This window comes from Giraffa tippelskirchi, chromosome 13 (assembly GCF_054371585.1).
Source record: "Giraffa tippelskirchi isolate mGirTip1 chromosome 13, T2T-mGirTip1v1.2.pri, whole genome shotgun sequence".
NCBI lineage: Eukaryota > Metazoa > Chordata > Mammalia > Artiodactyla > Giraffidae > Giraffa > Giraffa tippelskirchi.
In genome coordinates, this window is record NC_137287.1 from 105,301,147 (window position 1) to 105,317,980 (window position 16,834).

Consider the following 16,834-nt stretch of genomic DNA (forward strand, 5'->3'; position numbering starts at 1 on the left):
GCAAGCTGGGACTTGTAGTCCGCCCGGAAGAGGCAGGCGCTAGCGCGGCGACTGCCGAGCGACCCCTGCGCGTGCGCGACGCTGAGGAAGCCGGCCCGGAAGGTTCGATTTTGCTGGTGGCTGTTCTTACCTCAACTTTTGGAGGAGCGGGGAACCCAGGCTGTTCAGTGTCTCTTGCGTAGTGAATTCGGGGCGGTTTCTCCTGAGTTAGGGAGGTGGGTGAGGCATTCAGTAATGTTAACTCTTGGAGGCTTTAATTTCTTTGCTACCACCTCCACCGTGTCCCCGTGGGATATGCTAGTGTTTGAGTAACTCGAAGTTGGAAATGGAGATGCTCACTTCACTGAGGGGTTTTACTTCAGAAATCTAACCCAACAGGCTGGATTTCAACTTGGGAGGTCGGAAACCAAAAGCCTCCTCCCTGTAGACGGGAAAGGAGACGTCTCATGAGGAGAAACGGCCTGGCAAGAGGCGTTCTGTCCGGAAACCTCAAAATCCTTGTTTATAAAGACTTCGAATGCGTGGGTGCAATTCCCCTTGAGGCATAATAGAAGCAGTTAGCCTTTGGGGGCTCTCAGTATTGTCAGTGCCCCCCAGCCGAAGACCACCTAGAACACTCTTCTTGTTGAACAAAGCTGGGCTTATTGTCTCCTTGTAAGGAGTGGAGGCACAGCCTGAGGGGCAGGGGGCATCTCAGGAAGAGGGTGCTGGGAAGAATTTACAGGGTTGGAGCTTGTATTAGGTAATTTGGGAGAGGGTTCCAGGAAGCAGGCGTTCTGTCTGGATTGGATGCTGTTAAGGAGATGAGGGTAATTTTGATGGGTATTTTAGTAATTCTTACCTGAAAAAGGGAGAACCAAGAGTGGCTAAAGCTGTGATTGGTTAAGAAGCTGCAGTCCCTCAGCCAGGATAGGGGGATATTTGGTCTTTGTGTGTGTGTGAGGTGTGGGTGTGTGTGGTTGGGGCAATGTTCTTGTTCGTTTGTTAATAATCAGTAAGTTTATGGAGGTGGTTTTGTTTTTGTCTTGATCCATCACGGTCACAGAGTGGCTTTGTCTGATGTTGGTGTTTTCTGAAATTGTATTCAGTAGAGCAGCATATCCCAGTTGATAACACTAGCCTAGCTCCCCCTATTCAGGAGCTGCTTTTCTCCCTCTCACTGTGCTTCATATCACTTAGTTTATGTTCCCTTCTTGAGGCCTCAAAACAACTATGTGAGACAATCCACAATTGGTTAGCACTCTCCATTGCATGCTGCTGCTGCTGCTGCTAAGTCGCTTCAGTCGTGTCCGTCCCTGGGATTCTCCAGGCAAGAATACTGGAGTGGGTTGCCATTTCCTTCTCCAGTGCATGAAAGGGAAAAGTGAAAGTGAAGTCGCTCAGTCATGTCCGACTCCTGGCGACCCCATGGGTCTGCAGCCTACCAGGCTCCTCCACCCATGGGATTTTCCAGGCAAGAGTACTGGAGTGGGGTGCCATTGCCTTCTCCCTCCATTGCATACTAGTCTGTAATTTAAGCATGGTAGGTAAAATAACGCTCCTGCCTCCAAGGAGACTATAACTCAGTGAGAATGATCCAAGTCTAGGCAATCTGATGTCAGTGGCTGTTGCTTTACCACCTTGAGAATCTGTATCCTAAGGAGGCTGCACTGCCACCTCAGTAATTTTCAGCTACTGATAATCTGCATATCAGGATTTCTCAATAGCAACACTGTCAGTGTTTTAGGCCATTCTTTGCTGTTGTGGGCTGTTTTTTGTGCAGTGCAGGATGTTTAGCAGTATCCCTGACCCCTGTCTACTAGATGCCAGTGGCACCCTTCCCATGATTGTGAAAACCTACAATGTCTCCCAACATTACCAAATCACCTCTCGTTGAAAGCCACTGTTGCATACCATATATATTCTCCTGGTCTCTGAGAGGTAAAAAATATTTGGGGCATGACAGTCCCCAAATCATTTTGAGCGAGGAGACCTTGAAGAGGAGATAAGGAAACAATAGAGAAGACCGAAGTTTCTGAAAAGCCCATTCAAGTAGGAGAATGAAGATCTGAGACAAAGAAAAGACAAGTGGGAAAAAACAAGAGAAATTAGATAGAGGTAAAGAGAAGCTCATAGGCAATCACTATTAAGTTACTTAGTTTGGCCTAACGAAGTTGGTTCACATTAACAAAGGCACACAAAGTTTTAATGAGGCCTTATTGTACTGCCATTCCCTGTTTGGAAAATGCTGGTCTGCTTAGCAAATAGTGTTGACCATTTTTGTGAAAAGATTTTTCTGTTACAGCCTGGTACCAGATATGACCTCTCTGAACTGGCTGCTTGCAAGAGACTTTCTTCAGAGATTTCTGGCTACCCTCAAGGTAATAGTTTGTTTTCTAGGGAAAGCCAAGAATCCCTGGGAAGCGGGCAGAAGTCAGAAAGCAGTGGTAGCTAAGTGTTTTCAGGTTTTCCAAGAGATAGATCCTGCTTAGATTAAGCTAATAAGTACATCAACACAACTGAACTGAACTGACATCAACACAGCAGTAATTTGTATTTTCCTAACCTCTTTCATCCAGGAATCTGTAAAGCATCCGTTCAGTTCAGTCGCTCAGTCGTGTCTGACTCTTTGCGACCCTATGAACCACAGCACACCAGGCCTCCCTGTCCATCACCAACTCCCGGAGTCCACCCAAACCCATGTCCATTGAGTCGGTGATGCCATCCAACCATCTCATCCTCTGTCGTCCCCTTCTCCTCCTGCCCTCATTCTATCCCAGCATCAGGGTCTTTTCAAATGAGTCAGCTCTTGGCATCAGGTGGCCAAAGTATTGGAGTTTCAGCTTCAACATCAGTCCTTGCAGTGAACACCCAGGACTGATCTCCTTTAGGATGGACTGTTTGGATCTCCTTGCAGTCCAAGGGACTCTCAAGAGTCTTCTCCAACACCACAGTTCAAAAACATCAATTCTGCGGCGCTCAGCTTTCTTTATAGTCCAACTCGCACATCCATACATGACCACTGGAAAAACCATAGCCTTGACTTGACCTTTGTTGACAAAGTAATGTCTCTGCTTTTTAATATTCTGTCTAGGTTGGTCATAAGTTTCCTTCCAAGGAGTAAGTGTCTTTTAATTTCATGGCTGAAATCACCATCTGCAGTGATTTTGGACCCCCAAAAAATAGTCAGCCACCGTTTCCACTGTTTCCCCATCTATTTCCCATGAAGTGATGGGACCAGATGCCATGATCTTAGTTTTCTGAATATTGAGCTTTAAGCCAACTTTTTCACCCTCCTCTTTCACTTTCATCAAGAGGCTCTTTAGTTCTTCTTCACTTTCTGCCATAAGGGTGGTGTCATCTGCATATCTGAGGTTATTGATATTTTTCCCGGCAATCTTGATTCCAGCTTGTGCTTCCTCCAGCCCAGCGTTTCTCATGATGTACTCTGCATAGAAGTTAAATAAGCAGGGTGACAATATATAGCCTTGACGTACTCCTTTTCCTATTTGGAACCAGTCTGTTGTTCCATGTCCAGTTCTAACTGTTGCTTCCTGACCTGCATACAGATTTCTCAAGAGGCAGGTCAGATGGCCTGGTATTCCCATCTCTTTCAGAATTTTCCACAGTTTATTGTGAAACATAGACATTTATTAATTTTTTATCATAATGGTGAGGGAAATCATGTGATTCTCCCATTTTATAGATACAGAAGCTAAATTACGAAGTCTACAAAAAAGTAGTGAGAAATCCAGAACAGCCTACTGGAATCTTCACTCTGAGCCATTCTTGATGCTCAGCACCACCCCAGATCTCCAACTTCCCAGTAGTAAGCTACCGATGATAATGCTTCAATGGTATACTAAATTTATGTTTCCATAGGCTTTAAAATATTCCTTAGTCTCTTCTCTTGATCCGTAAAATAGCAGGCCTATAGAGGCTATGACTTAAAATTAAATCATGACAGTACTTGAACAGAACCCAGATCTCATGATCTTTAGTTCAGTACTCTGTCTTCTTAAGTAAGCCCATACATCGTTGTAGGTGATGTTTAAATTATGGAAAACATAATTAAGATAGGAAATCTAATCCATAGAGAAATCCAGACCTATTCAGTTGTTTTCATTCATTACATGGGACTTTTACAAGTTAGCTTTGATGAGTAAAGAGAAAGTCACTGAGATAGTAACGAAAAGCATTTAGTAACTCAAATTTATTTTTGGGTTGATGTATTAGAAGGTATTGTGAGCACCGTCCCTCACCCAAAGAAATCTTACATAGTTTATCCTTCAAGAACTACACTAACAGAAATGAATTCTTGATTGTTTAATCATACGTAGAAATGACTTATGAGATATTGTGTCACAGATTTAGAAATCTAGTCTAATGAAAATACTGGCTCCAAATATCATCATTATGTCAGTGATTCTCAAATCCATTATTTCCAACCCAAACCTTTCCTCAATTCTAGCCTCATGGTCCAAGTGCATATTTCTTTACATTTGCTTGTCTCACAGAGGTCTCAGAGTTACTGTGTTTATAACAACTTGAGTATTTCCCACTGCAAATCTTCCTCATCTCAATTAACAAGGCACTGCTCTCCACCCAGTTGCTTAAGTTAGAAACCCAGGAATTAACTCAGTTCCTTCCTTTTCGTCACTTCATCCAATTCATTATCAAGTCTTGTTGAGTCAGTGTTCAAAATCTGAGTCAGCCAGTTCTGTCTCCTCTGCCACTAGCCTGGTCTAGGTGATTGTCATCTCTTTCTTGGATATTGCAACTTGAGTTTTTCCTTCATAACACTTACCACAATTTGTTTGATTTATTGGTCGGTTTTTTACTTGTGATTTAATAATCTCATTTCTCTACCAGAATGTAGTGAAAGGTATGTATTGTAGTGCTTGAGGTAGGTAAAAAAATCTAATTCACTCTGAAATCCCCAGCACTTAGCAGAGTGCCAGGTTCATTATGAGCACTTAAATATTTGGTGAATATTTATTGAATTTATGGATGAAAATCCAATAGTATCCAGAATTTTAACACAATTTTTACAGTGAGATGGTTGAAATTAGAGCCTTTATTTAATCATATATGGTAAAAATGACTAAACCTTACATAATTAAAATCAATAATATTACAATATGTCTGAAAGAACGTATAAGAATTGAAATGGTTCTCTTGGAATCCAGAAAGAGAAATCTGCCAGAATTTGGCCATGTTTTTCCATCTAGCAAAGTTCAGGATAGAGAAATTATAAGTGCAAAGAACATTGTTAAGCTAGTCAACAGAAAAGTACACTTGTTCTGGAGCATAGATAACTTCTTAGGGTTTACCTGGGACCTGAATGAAATGGACCTTAAAACCATCCACTTATTTTTTTCTGATCATTGAATGCACAATGTTTTGATTACCAACTTAGAGATTCCCTAATACGTTTACATGGGGAAAGGAATGTTCTGGGCAGCAAACACAAATATTTTAGTCCCTGAAAAAATATATTCCATGCTAGAATGTAACTCTGAAGGCAGGAAATTGTTCGTCACAGCTATGTCCCCAAAACCTACAACAGTGCTTAACACAAAGTTTTTCTTCACCCTCCATATTCATCTGACCTCTAGCCAGTAACTGACTATCACTTCAAGCATCTCGACAACTTTTTGAAGGTAAAGATGCTTTCCAAGAGTTTGTTGAATCCCGAAGCATGGATTTTTACACTGTAGGAGTAAACAAACTTATTTTTCGTTGGCAAAAATGTGTTGATTATAATGGCTCCTATTTTGTTTAATAAAGATGTGTTTGAGCCTAGTTATAATGATTTAAAATTCATGGTCCGAAACACATTTTTGCCAATGAGAAATAAGTTTGTCTACTCCTGTAGCGTAAAAATCCATGCTTCAGGATTCGACAAACTCTTGGAAAGCATTTTCCCTGCAAAAAGTTGTTGAGATGCTTGAAGAAGTAGTAGTTGGTTAGCTAGAGGTCAGGTGAATATGGTGGATGAGGCAAAACTTTGTAGCACAATTTGTTCAACTTTTTAAGCATTGGTTGTGTGACGAGCGGTCGGGTGTTGTCATGGAGAAGAATTGGGCCCATTCTGTTGATCAAGGCCAGCTGCAGGCCTTGCAGTTTTTGGTGCATCTCATCGATTTGCTAAGCATACTTCTGATGTAATGGTTTTGCCAGGATTCAGAAAGCTGTAGTGGATCAGACAGGCAGCAGACCACCAAACAGTAACCATTACCTTTTTTTGGTTTAAGTTTGGCTTTGGGAAGTGCTTTGGAGCTGCTTCTCTGTTCAGGCACTGAGCTTGTCATTGCCAGTTGTATAAAATCCACTTTTCGTCGTCTGTTACAATCCAATCAAGAAATTATTTGTTGTTGCATAAAATAAGGGTAAATGATGCTTCAAAATGATGATTTTTTTTTTTGATTTTCGGTCAGCTCATTGAGGCTCACATTTAGGGAGCTTTTTCACCTTTCCAATTTGCTTCAAAAGCTGCATGACATTAGAATAGTTGATGTTGAATTCTTCGTCAGCTTCTCGTGTAGTTGTCAGAGGATTGGCTTCAGTGATGGCTCTCAATTGTCATTGTCAACTTCTGATGACCGGCCACTACACTCCTCATCTTCAAGGCTCTCATCTCCTTTGCAAAACTTCTTGAACCACCTTTGCGCTGTACGTTCATTAGCACGTCGCTGACCAAATGTGTTGTTGATGTTGCAAGTTGTCTCTGCTGCTTTACGACCCATTTTGAACTCGAATAAGAAAATCGGTTGAATTAGCTTTTTGTCTAACATCATTTCCTTAGTCTAAAATAAATATAAAATAAACAGCAAATAATTTCATTAGCAAAAAAACATAAAGCAAGATATGCGCATTAAAATGATATATAACATAACCACATTTACTTAAGAATGTATTCCAATATCAAACAGCACAGTTCAATAATGCAAATACCGCGATTACTTTTGCACCAACCTAATACCCTGCAGAAAGTGAAAATGTTAGTTGCTCAGTTGTGTCCAACTCTTTGGGAACCCAAGGACTGTAGTCTGACAGGCTCCTCTGTCCATGGGATTCTCCAAACAAGGACACTGGAGTGGGTTGCCATTCCCTTCTCCAGGGGATCTTCCCAACCCAGGAATCAAACCCCAGTGTCCTGCATTGCAGGCGGATTCTTTATGGTCTGACCCACTAGGGAAGCTTTCACAGTTTCCTTAAAAAAAAAACAAAAAAAAACTAATCATGCTCCTCCCTTCCTAGAAACCAGCAAATTCTCTGTTACTTTCAGTATAATATTTGTTCACAGTCTACCTCTCCAGCTTCCCTCATCTCTCTACTCACTATCTTTCTTACTATTCCTCATCATGAAGTATGAGAGTTGGACTACAAAGAAGGCTGAGTGTTGAAGAATTGAGGCTTTCGAGCTGTGGTGTTGGAGAAGGCTCTTGAGAGTCCCTTGGACAACAAAGAGATCAAACCTGACAGTCCTAAAGAAGATCAACCCTGAATATTCAGTGGAAGAACTGATGCTGAAGTTTCAATACTTTAGCCACCTGATGCAAAGAGCTGACTCATTGGAAAAGACCCTGATGGTGGGAAAGATTGAGGGCAAGAGGAGGAGGGAGTGACAGAAGATGAGATGGTTGGATGGCATCACCAACTCAACAAACATGAGTTTGAGCAAACTCAGGGAGATAGTGAAGGACAGGGAAGTCTGGCATGCTGCAATCCATGGGGTTGCAAAGAGTGGGACAGGCTTAGTGACTGAACAATAATAGCAATCATGTATTTTAAGGTGGAGCTACACTAAATCACTTAATGTTCCTTGAACATGCTGTTCTCCTGACTAGGAATGTTCATCCCTTCTCTTCCCATCTGATTAACTCCTCCCGCCATCCTTTAAGATTCAACTTGTTTAGTCGCCCAGTCATGTCTGACTCTCTTGCGACCCCATGAAAGGATTTCCCAGGCAAGAATACTGGGATGGGTTGCCATTTCCTTTCTACAGGGGACCTTCCCGACCTAGGGATCGAACCCACATCTCCTGCATTGCAGGCAGTTCCTTACCACTGAGCCACTGGGGAAGCCAAGATTCAGCTTAGATGTTGTGTTTTAAAGGAAGCCTGTGATTTCCTCGAGCTTCCCCAGTAGCTCAGTGGTAAAGAAACCACTTGCAATGCAGGAGACAAAGGTTTGATCCCTGGGCCGGAAAGATCCCCTGGAGGAGGAAATGGCAACCCACTCAGTATTCTTGCTGGGAAAATCCCACGGACAGAGGAGCCTGGCAGGCTACAGTCTGTGGAGTCAGAGTCGGACACAACTAAGCACAAACAAACACACATGATTTCCTTGGAGTGGGGGGAGCAGGGAAGTTCTCTCATTACTCTATTACAGCCCTTATAATACCATATTGTGGCTGTCTTTGAGATCCTAGAGGGCAGGGTCTGTGTTTTATTCATCTTTCTTTGCTTTCGTGATGCCAGCACATGTTTGTGAATGCAAGAACCCAGATGGGATGATAGGTATGAGCACTCATAACTAACTTACAAAGTCTTAGTCTTGAATGTTGCCTTCTTCCCAAGAGAGAATAGGAAACTTCCCAGCTGTATTCCATTTGAAATAATTGGGTATGAACATAGTCTGGAAAGAAATGTGCTTCTCATACTCCCTTTGTGAATTATTGTAAAAGTAGGTGACAGCAGTCTTTTTGGTACATCAGCAGGCCCTTAGAAAGGACTGATTTTGTGTAACATGTACTTGGATTATCATGTCTCATTTCTTCCTTACTCTTCAGAGACTTTGTAATCCCAACACCCAGCACAGTATTTAGCCCTTATTGTGGAGCACAATAAATGTTTGTTGAAAGAATGCATAAATTAAAAAATGAAATAATAATATAAAATATCTCTCAAATAATTTAAACTCTCACTTTTAAAATGTTTGAGGTGCTCTTTAAAGCCTTTTCTAATGAGCCCAACCTATTATAATTTTACCCTTCTCTATTTTCATGATAATATTCATCATATAGACGTGGACTACCCAGTTGGCACAGTGGTAAAGAATCTGCCTGCCAGTAGAGGTGATAGAGATGTGGGTTCAATCCCTGGGTTGGAAAGGTCCCCTGGAGAAAGGAAATGGCAGCCCACTCCAATATTCTTACCTTGAAAGTTCCATCGACAGAAGGAGCCTGGCAGGTTACAGTTCATGGTGTCACAAAAGAGGCAGACATGACAGAGCGACTGAGCACACACACGTAGACTATGCTGTTTGCACTGCTGTTTATTTTTAACTGCATATAAATAATTTTTTAATCTTTCCAGCTAGATTATAAAATCTTTGAGAGCAATGACTGTGTACTGTTGCCTCCTACAGTGCTTTAAATCTAGTAGGATGTTAATGCTGTAAATTGTGTTGTAATATGACTCAGGATTACTTAGTGTGTTGGCGTCTCTACAGAAGACTTCAAAACTCTTATGAAAACCACAGTGAGTTACGACTTTGCACCCACTGGGATAGCTATTGGGAAAAAAAAAAAAGAAAATGACAAGTGTTAACAAGAATGTGGAGAAATTGGAACCTTTGTGTACTTTTGATTAGAGTGTAAAATGGTACAGCCACTATGTATAGCTGTTCCCCCAGACAATATGGTGGTTCCTCAAGAAATTGAAAATAGTATTATCATATGGTACAGCAATACAATTTGGGTATATATCCAAAATAATTGAAATCAGAGTCTCAAAGAGATATTTGTATTCCAGTCTGTGCTGTGCTGTGCTCAATTGCTTCAGTTGTGTCTGACTCTGTGACCTGTGGACTGTAGCCTGCCAGGCTTCTCTGTTCATGGGATTCTCCAGGCAAGAATACTCAAGTGGGTTGCCATGCCCTCCTCCAGTGGATCTTTCCAACCCAGGAATCAATAGCAGCATTATTCACAATAGCCAAAGAGCCAGGCAACCTAGATGTCCATTCATGAATAAATAAACAAAATGTGGTATATACATGTAATGGAATATTATTCAGCCTTAAAAAGAAGGAAATTCTGACATGCTATACCATGGATGAACCTTGAGGACATTATATAAGTGAAATAAGCCAGTCACAGAAAGATAACAATTTATATGTAGCACCTAGGGTAGTCAAATTCATGGAAAGTAGAATGGTGGTTGCCAGAGTTTGGGGAATGAGGGAGAATGGAAATTGTTGTTTAGTGGGTATAGAGTTTCAGTTTTGCGGGATGAAAAGAGTTCTGGAGATTAGTTGCACAACGAGGTGAATGTACTTAATTGTACACAAAAGATTATTAAGATGGTAAATTTTATGTGTATTTAACTAAGAACTTCTTTTTTAAAAAAGAGCCCTGAGTAAGGAGTCAAAAGGCCAAGGTTGGAGTTCGTGATTGTCCCTTGATGACTAATGAACCTTGAGCAAGTCGCTTTTTCACTCATGCCTTGATTTTTTCTTCTTTAAACAGGATGATAAAGCCTTCCAAGCTTCTGGGTTTATGTAAGGATCAAATAGAAAACAAAAAACAACTATAACTCTTAAGATAATTTTTTGAGTAATAGTTCCAGTGTTCCAAAGTCCCTGCTCTCCTTTAATATTCATTACAAATTTTATGTCTTCATAACAAAATATTCCTAAAGAGGTCTCAGTAATAACCTGTTACCACTTCAAAGAATATGTATGCCAGGCTCTTTCAACTTGGGCTGCTCACCTTATAATTTGGTCCTGGGAAAAGAGCAAATAAAAAGCTTTTATGAGGACTATTGATGACTTCAGGTCCTAATTACTAATGTGGTTTAGCACTGTGTGTTAGTCGCTCAGTCATGTCCAACTCTTTGCAACCCATGGACTGTAACCCGCCAGGCTCCTCTGTCCCTGGAATTCTCCAGGCAAGAATACTGGAGTGGGTTGCCATTTCCTTCTCCAGGGGATCTTCCCGACCCAGGGATTGAACCCACGTCTCTTATGTCTCCTGCATTGGCCGGCGAGTTCTTTACCACTAGTGCCACCTAGGAAGCCCATGTTACATGCATTATCTCATTTAATCCTCACTATAGTGTTGTCAGGTTCATAATATCATACTCATTTTATAAACAGGGAAAACGAAGCTGAGAGGTTAAGTTACTTACCCAAGATCACACAATGAATGGCATAGATGCACTCAAATCTAGGTCTGTATTGACTTTGAAGCCTATACTCTTTCTACTCTGTTACACTGGCTCTCAAAATATATTTGATTATGCCAAGTTAATGATAAATGTTATATATTTGATGTATATTCATACATTTATATCAGTTATCTTACCTTAGTCATTGCAAGTAAGATAGGCTGTGATAGGAACAATTATCGCTAGTATATAGACGATGAGGGCACGCAAGCGTGGCCAAGAGGAGCCAACCCATGTCTGAGGACGGGTGGCGGATGAGAGGAGCTACCCCAAGTCCGAGGTCAGGGGAGGCGGCCGGGAGGATCTACCCCACGCCCGAGGTCAGAGGTGGCAGCTGGGAGGAGCTACCCCACATCCAAGGTAAGGAGCAGCGGCTGTGCTTTGCTAGAGCAGCCATGAAGAGATACCCCACATCTAAGGTAAGACAAAACCAAGTAAGACAGTAGGCATTGAGAGAGGGCATCAGAGGGCAGACAGACTGAAACCACAATCACAGACAACTAGACAATCTGATTACATGGACCACAGCCTTGTCTAACTCAGTGAAACTAAGCCATGCTATGTGGGGCCACCCAGGCTGGACGGGTCATGGTGGAGAGGTCTGACAGAATGTGGTCCACTGGAGAAGGGAATGGCAAACCAGTATTCTTGCCTTGAGAACCCCATGAACAGTATGAAAAGGCAAAAAGATAGGACACAAAGATGAACTCCACAGGTCAGTAGGTGCCCAATATGCTATTGGAGATCAGTGGAGAAATAACTCCAGAAAGAAGGAAGGGATGGACCCAAAACAAAAACAACCCCCAGTTGTGGATGGGACTGGTGATGGAAGCAAGGTTCAATGCTGTAAAGAGCAACATTGCATAGGATCCTGGAATGTTAGGTCCATGAATCAAGGCAAATTGGAAGTGGTCAAACAGGAGATGACAAGAGTGAACATCAACATTCTAGGAATCAGCAAACTAAGATGGACTGGAATGGGTGAATTTAACTAAGATGATCATTATATCTACTAAGATGATCATTATATCTACTACTGTGGGCACGAATCCCTTAGAAGAAATGGAGTAGCCGTCATGGTCAACAAAAGAGTCCGAAATGCAGTACTTGGATGCAATCCCAAAAATGACAGGATGATCTCTGTTTGTTGCCAAGGCAAACCATTCAATATCACGGTAATCCAAGTCTATGCCCCAACCAGTAACACTGAAGAAGGTGAGGTTGAATGGTTCTATGAAGACCAAACAAGACCTTCTAGAACTAACACCGAAAAAAGATGTCCTTTTCATTATAGGGGACTACAATGCAAAAGTAGCAAGTCAAGAAACACCTGGAGTAACAGGCAAATTTGGCCTTGGAGTACAGAATGAAGCAGGGCAAAGGAGCATAATAGAGTTCCTCCAAGAGAACGCACTGGTCATAGCAAACACCCTCTTCCAACAGCACAAGAGAAGACTCTACACATAGACATCACCAGATGGTCAACACTAAAATCAGATTGATTATATTCTTTGCAGCCAAAGATGGAGAAGCTCTATACAGTCAGCAAAAACAAGACCAGGAGAGAACTGTGGCTCAGATCATGAACTCCTTATTGCCAAATTCAGACTTAAATTGAAGAAAGTAGGGAAAACCACTAGACGATTCAGGTATGACCTAAATCAAATCACTTATGATTATACAGTGGAAGTGAGAAATAGATTTAAGGGACTAGATCTGATAGAGTGCCTGATGAACTATGGGCAGAGGTTCGTGACATTGTACAGGAGACAGGGATCAAGACCATCCCCATGGAAAAGAAATGCAAAAAAGCAAAATGGCTGTCTGAGGAGGCCTTACAAATAGCTGGGAAAAGAAGAGAAGCGAAAAGCAGAGGAGAAAAGGAAAGATATTCCCATCTGAATGCAGAGTTCCAAAGAATAGCAAGGAGAGATAAGAAAGGCTTCCTCAGCGATCAATGCCAAGAAATAGAGGAAAACAACAGAATGGGAAAGACTAGAGATCTCTTCAAGAAAATTAGAGATACCAAAGGAACATTTCATGCAAAGATAGGCTCGATAAAGGACAGAAATGGTATGGACCTAACAGAAGCAGAAGATATTAAGAAGAGGTGGCAAGAATACACAGAAGAACTGTACCAAAAAGATCTTCATGACCCAGATAATCACGATGGTGTGATCACTCACCTAGAGCCAGACATCCTGGAATGTGAAGTCAAGTGGGCCTTAGAAAGCATCACTATGAGCAAAGCTAGTGGAGGTGATGGAATTCCAGTTGAGCTATTTCAAATCCTGAAAGATGATGCTGTGAAAGTGCTGCATTTGATATGCCAGCAACTTTGGAAAACTCAGCAGTGGCCACAGGACTGGAAAAGGTCAGTTTTCGTCCCAATCCCAAAGAAAGGCAATGCCAAAGAGTGCTCAAACTACTGCACAATTGCACTCATCTCACATGCTAGAAAAGTAATGCTCAAAATTCTCCAAGCCAGGCTTCAGCAATACGTGAAGCGTGAACTTCCAGATGTTCAAGCTGGTTTTAGCAAAGGCAGAGGAATCAGAGATCAAATTGCCAACATCTGCTGGATCATCGAAAAAGCAAGAGAGTTCCAGAAAAACATCTATTTCTGCTTTATTGACTATGCCAAAGCCTTTGACTGTGTGGATCACAATCAACTGGAAAATTCTGAAAGAGATGGGAATACCAGACCATCTGACCTGTCTCTTGAGAAACCTGTATGCAGGTCAGGAAGCAACAGTTAGAACTGGACATGGAACAACAGACTGGGTCCAAATCGGAAAAGGAGTATGTCAAGGCTGTATATTGTCACCCTGCTTTTTTAACTTATGTGCAGTGAGAAACGCTGGAAGAAACACAAGCTGGAATCAAGATTGCCGGGAGAAATATCAATAACCTTAGATATGCAGATGACACCACCCTTATGGCAGAAAGTGAAGAAGAACTAAAGAGCCTCTTGATGAAAGTGAAAGAGGAGAGTGAAAAAGTTGGCTTCAAGCTCAACATTCAGAAAACTAAGATCATGGCATCTGGTCCCATCACTTCATGGGAAATAGATGGGGAAACAGTGGAAACAGTGTCAGACTTTATTTTTTGGGCTCCAAAATCACTGCTGATGGTGATTGCAGCCATGCAATTAAAAGACGCTTACTCCTTGGAAGGAAGGTTATGGCCAACCTAGATAGCATATTGAAAAGCAGAGACATTACTTTGCCAACAAAAGTCCGTCTAGCCAAGGCTATGGTTTTTCCAGTGGTCATGTATGGATGTGAGAGTTGGATGGTTAAGAAGGCTGAACGCCGCAGAATTGATGCTTTTGAACTGTGGTGTTGGAGAAGACTCTTGAGAGTCCCTTGGACTGCAAGGAGATCCAATCAGTTCATCCTAAAGGAGATCAATCCTGGATGTTCATTGGAAGGACTGGTGTTGAAGCTGAAACTCCAATACTGTGGCCACCTCATGCAAAGAGTTGACTCATTGGAAAAGACGCTAATGCTGGGTAGGATTGAGGGCAGGAGAAGGAGGGGATGACAGAGGATGAGATGGTTGGATGGCATCACTGACTCGATGGACATGGGTTTGGGTAGACTCCAGGAGTTGGTGATGAACAGAGAGGCCTGGCGTGCTCCAATTCATGGGGTCAAAAAGAGTCGGACACGACTAAGCGACTAAACTGAACTAAGTGAACAGAACACAGTTTTCTCTACCTTTTGTTCCTTTTGCAGACAGATTTAAGTTATTGCATTTGTTTTTGACGAAAGAACAGATTCTGTTCCTGAGTTTTATGGGCTAAGAACAAAAAGTTTTGCCTCTAATGTTTCTTTGTTTAAATTTTTTATTGAGTGGAAGAGATTGAATTTCATAAAAGTATGTTTTATGACATTTAGAAACATATTTCTAAACTTTTACTGCACATTCCCTGAGAATGATTGTGAATGCCAGGCAGCAACAATTTTGTCGCTTCCACAGTGGCCTGGTTGCCCAGTAATAACTTCCTCATTGACTTTCCGTGTTTTCTAAACTTCTGACCACTAGCTCAACAATTTGGGATCAAGATATTTGTTGAAATGCACAAATGTTACCTGGAAGAAATGCACAAAAAGCCATTTTACAACCCTAGAGGAATAAAAATAGGACAGATATTTTGTGATTTTGAAGGGCTAAGGGTGACTCACACACACACACACACACACACACACACACACACACACAAGGGTGATAAAGAGAGACCCAAGATAATATAGAAGTTTCCAGTAGAATGAGCCTATCTTTGGTCATTTGTCACAACTTAAAACCCATCACAGTTAGAGGATAGCATGAGAATATTGGTCATAATCAATAGATTTATCGGAGACTTCAGTGAGATCTTGGAAATATGGTTAACTTCTGAGAGCATAACTAGTAAGAAACAGCCTATGCTTATCAGACCTCAGTTGGAGTATTACCATTGGAAAATATGTAGACAAGCTGGAACGTTGTCCAGGGAGAGAATTGGGACTGAAAATCAACCTTCAGTAAATATTTATATTCAGGCACTGTTCTTTACATTGGGATACATCAGTGAACGAAACAAAGACCCCTGACCTTGTTTCTTTCTTTTGTTTTTTGGTCTTAGGAGATCTTAGTTCCCCAGTCAGGGATCCAACTGATGCCCCTTACAGTGGAAGTGTGGAGTCCTAACCACTGGACCACCAGGGAATTCCCCTCTCTGTCCTTGTGGAACTTACATTTTTGTAAGGCTAGACAGAACTGTGGTGCTGGAGAAGATGAAGATCAGATCAGTCAATCCTAAAGGAAATCAACCCTGAATACTTGGAAGGACTGATGCTGAAGCTGAAGCTCCAATACTTTGGCTACCTAATGTGAAGAACTGACTTATTGGAAAAGACCCTGATTCTGGGAAAGATTGAGGGGAGGAAGAGAAGGGGGCAACAGAGGAAGAGATGGTTGGATAGCACCATCAACTCAATGGACATGAGTTTGAGCAAACTCTGGGAGATAATGAAGTATAGGGAAGCCTGGAGTGCTGCAGTCTTATGGGGTCACAAAGAGTCAGACATGACTAAGCGAATGAACAACAACAGCAAGACAGACAATAAACAAAATGATGTAAACTATAAACAATACAGTTTCTTAGAAGGTGAAAAATGCTTTCAGTAAAAGAAAAAAATAGATATGGCAAAGTGAATCATGTCAAGAATATCAGGAAAAGTTGAAATATGATAGTTCTATTTCTTCTAAAATTGTGGGTAATAATATTTACCATTGCTATAAATTATTATTGTGATACTACTTGTTAAGTACTTTGTACTATGCCTAACATACTTGACAGTGGACAATAAAAGCTCTGCTTCACATCATGTTTACTCCAGGATCCAGGTCTTCTAACTGAAATATTGCCAGTTTTATGTATGAGGGAAAAGAAGCAGGCGGACCACTCACTGGCTCTTAAAGCTTTGGCCCAGAAGCCACGCATGTCACCAATTTTATTAGACCATATCACATGGTGTGATGGTTTTCAAAATATGTCCAAAAATTGTTTGACACTCCTCCCTTCAGAGAGTGAAGTCTAATTCCTCTGCCCTTGTGTGTGAGATAAACTAAGTTTCTTGCTACTGACAAATACATGACGACAGAAGTAATGATGTGTGACTTCCAAAACAAGG

At 41.5% G+C, this 16,834-nt stretch overlaps 1 protein-coding gene across 8 annotated transcripts in view; it reads left to right on the plus strand.

Moving 5' to 3' along the window:
- The first annotated feature begins 71 nt into the window (after positions 1-71).
- ASIP (agouti signaling protein) overlaps positions 72-16,834 on the plus strand; it is a 173,883-nt gene continuing 157,120 nt past the window's right edge. For 4 of the 8 annotated variants that reach the window (XR_014073874.1, XR_014073875.1, XM_081559817.1 and 1 more), the window contains exons 1-2: positions 72-102; positions 2,285-2,360. The gene's annotated coding sequence lies outside the window, so the exon portion shown is untranslated. Of the gene's footprint in view, positions 216-2,284; positions 2,361-15,783; positions 16,529-16,834 lie in introns of those variants that run through there. The other 4 variants (XR_014073876.1, XM_081559818.1, XM_081559814.1 and 1 more) reach the window with 2 other exon arrangements.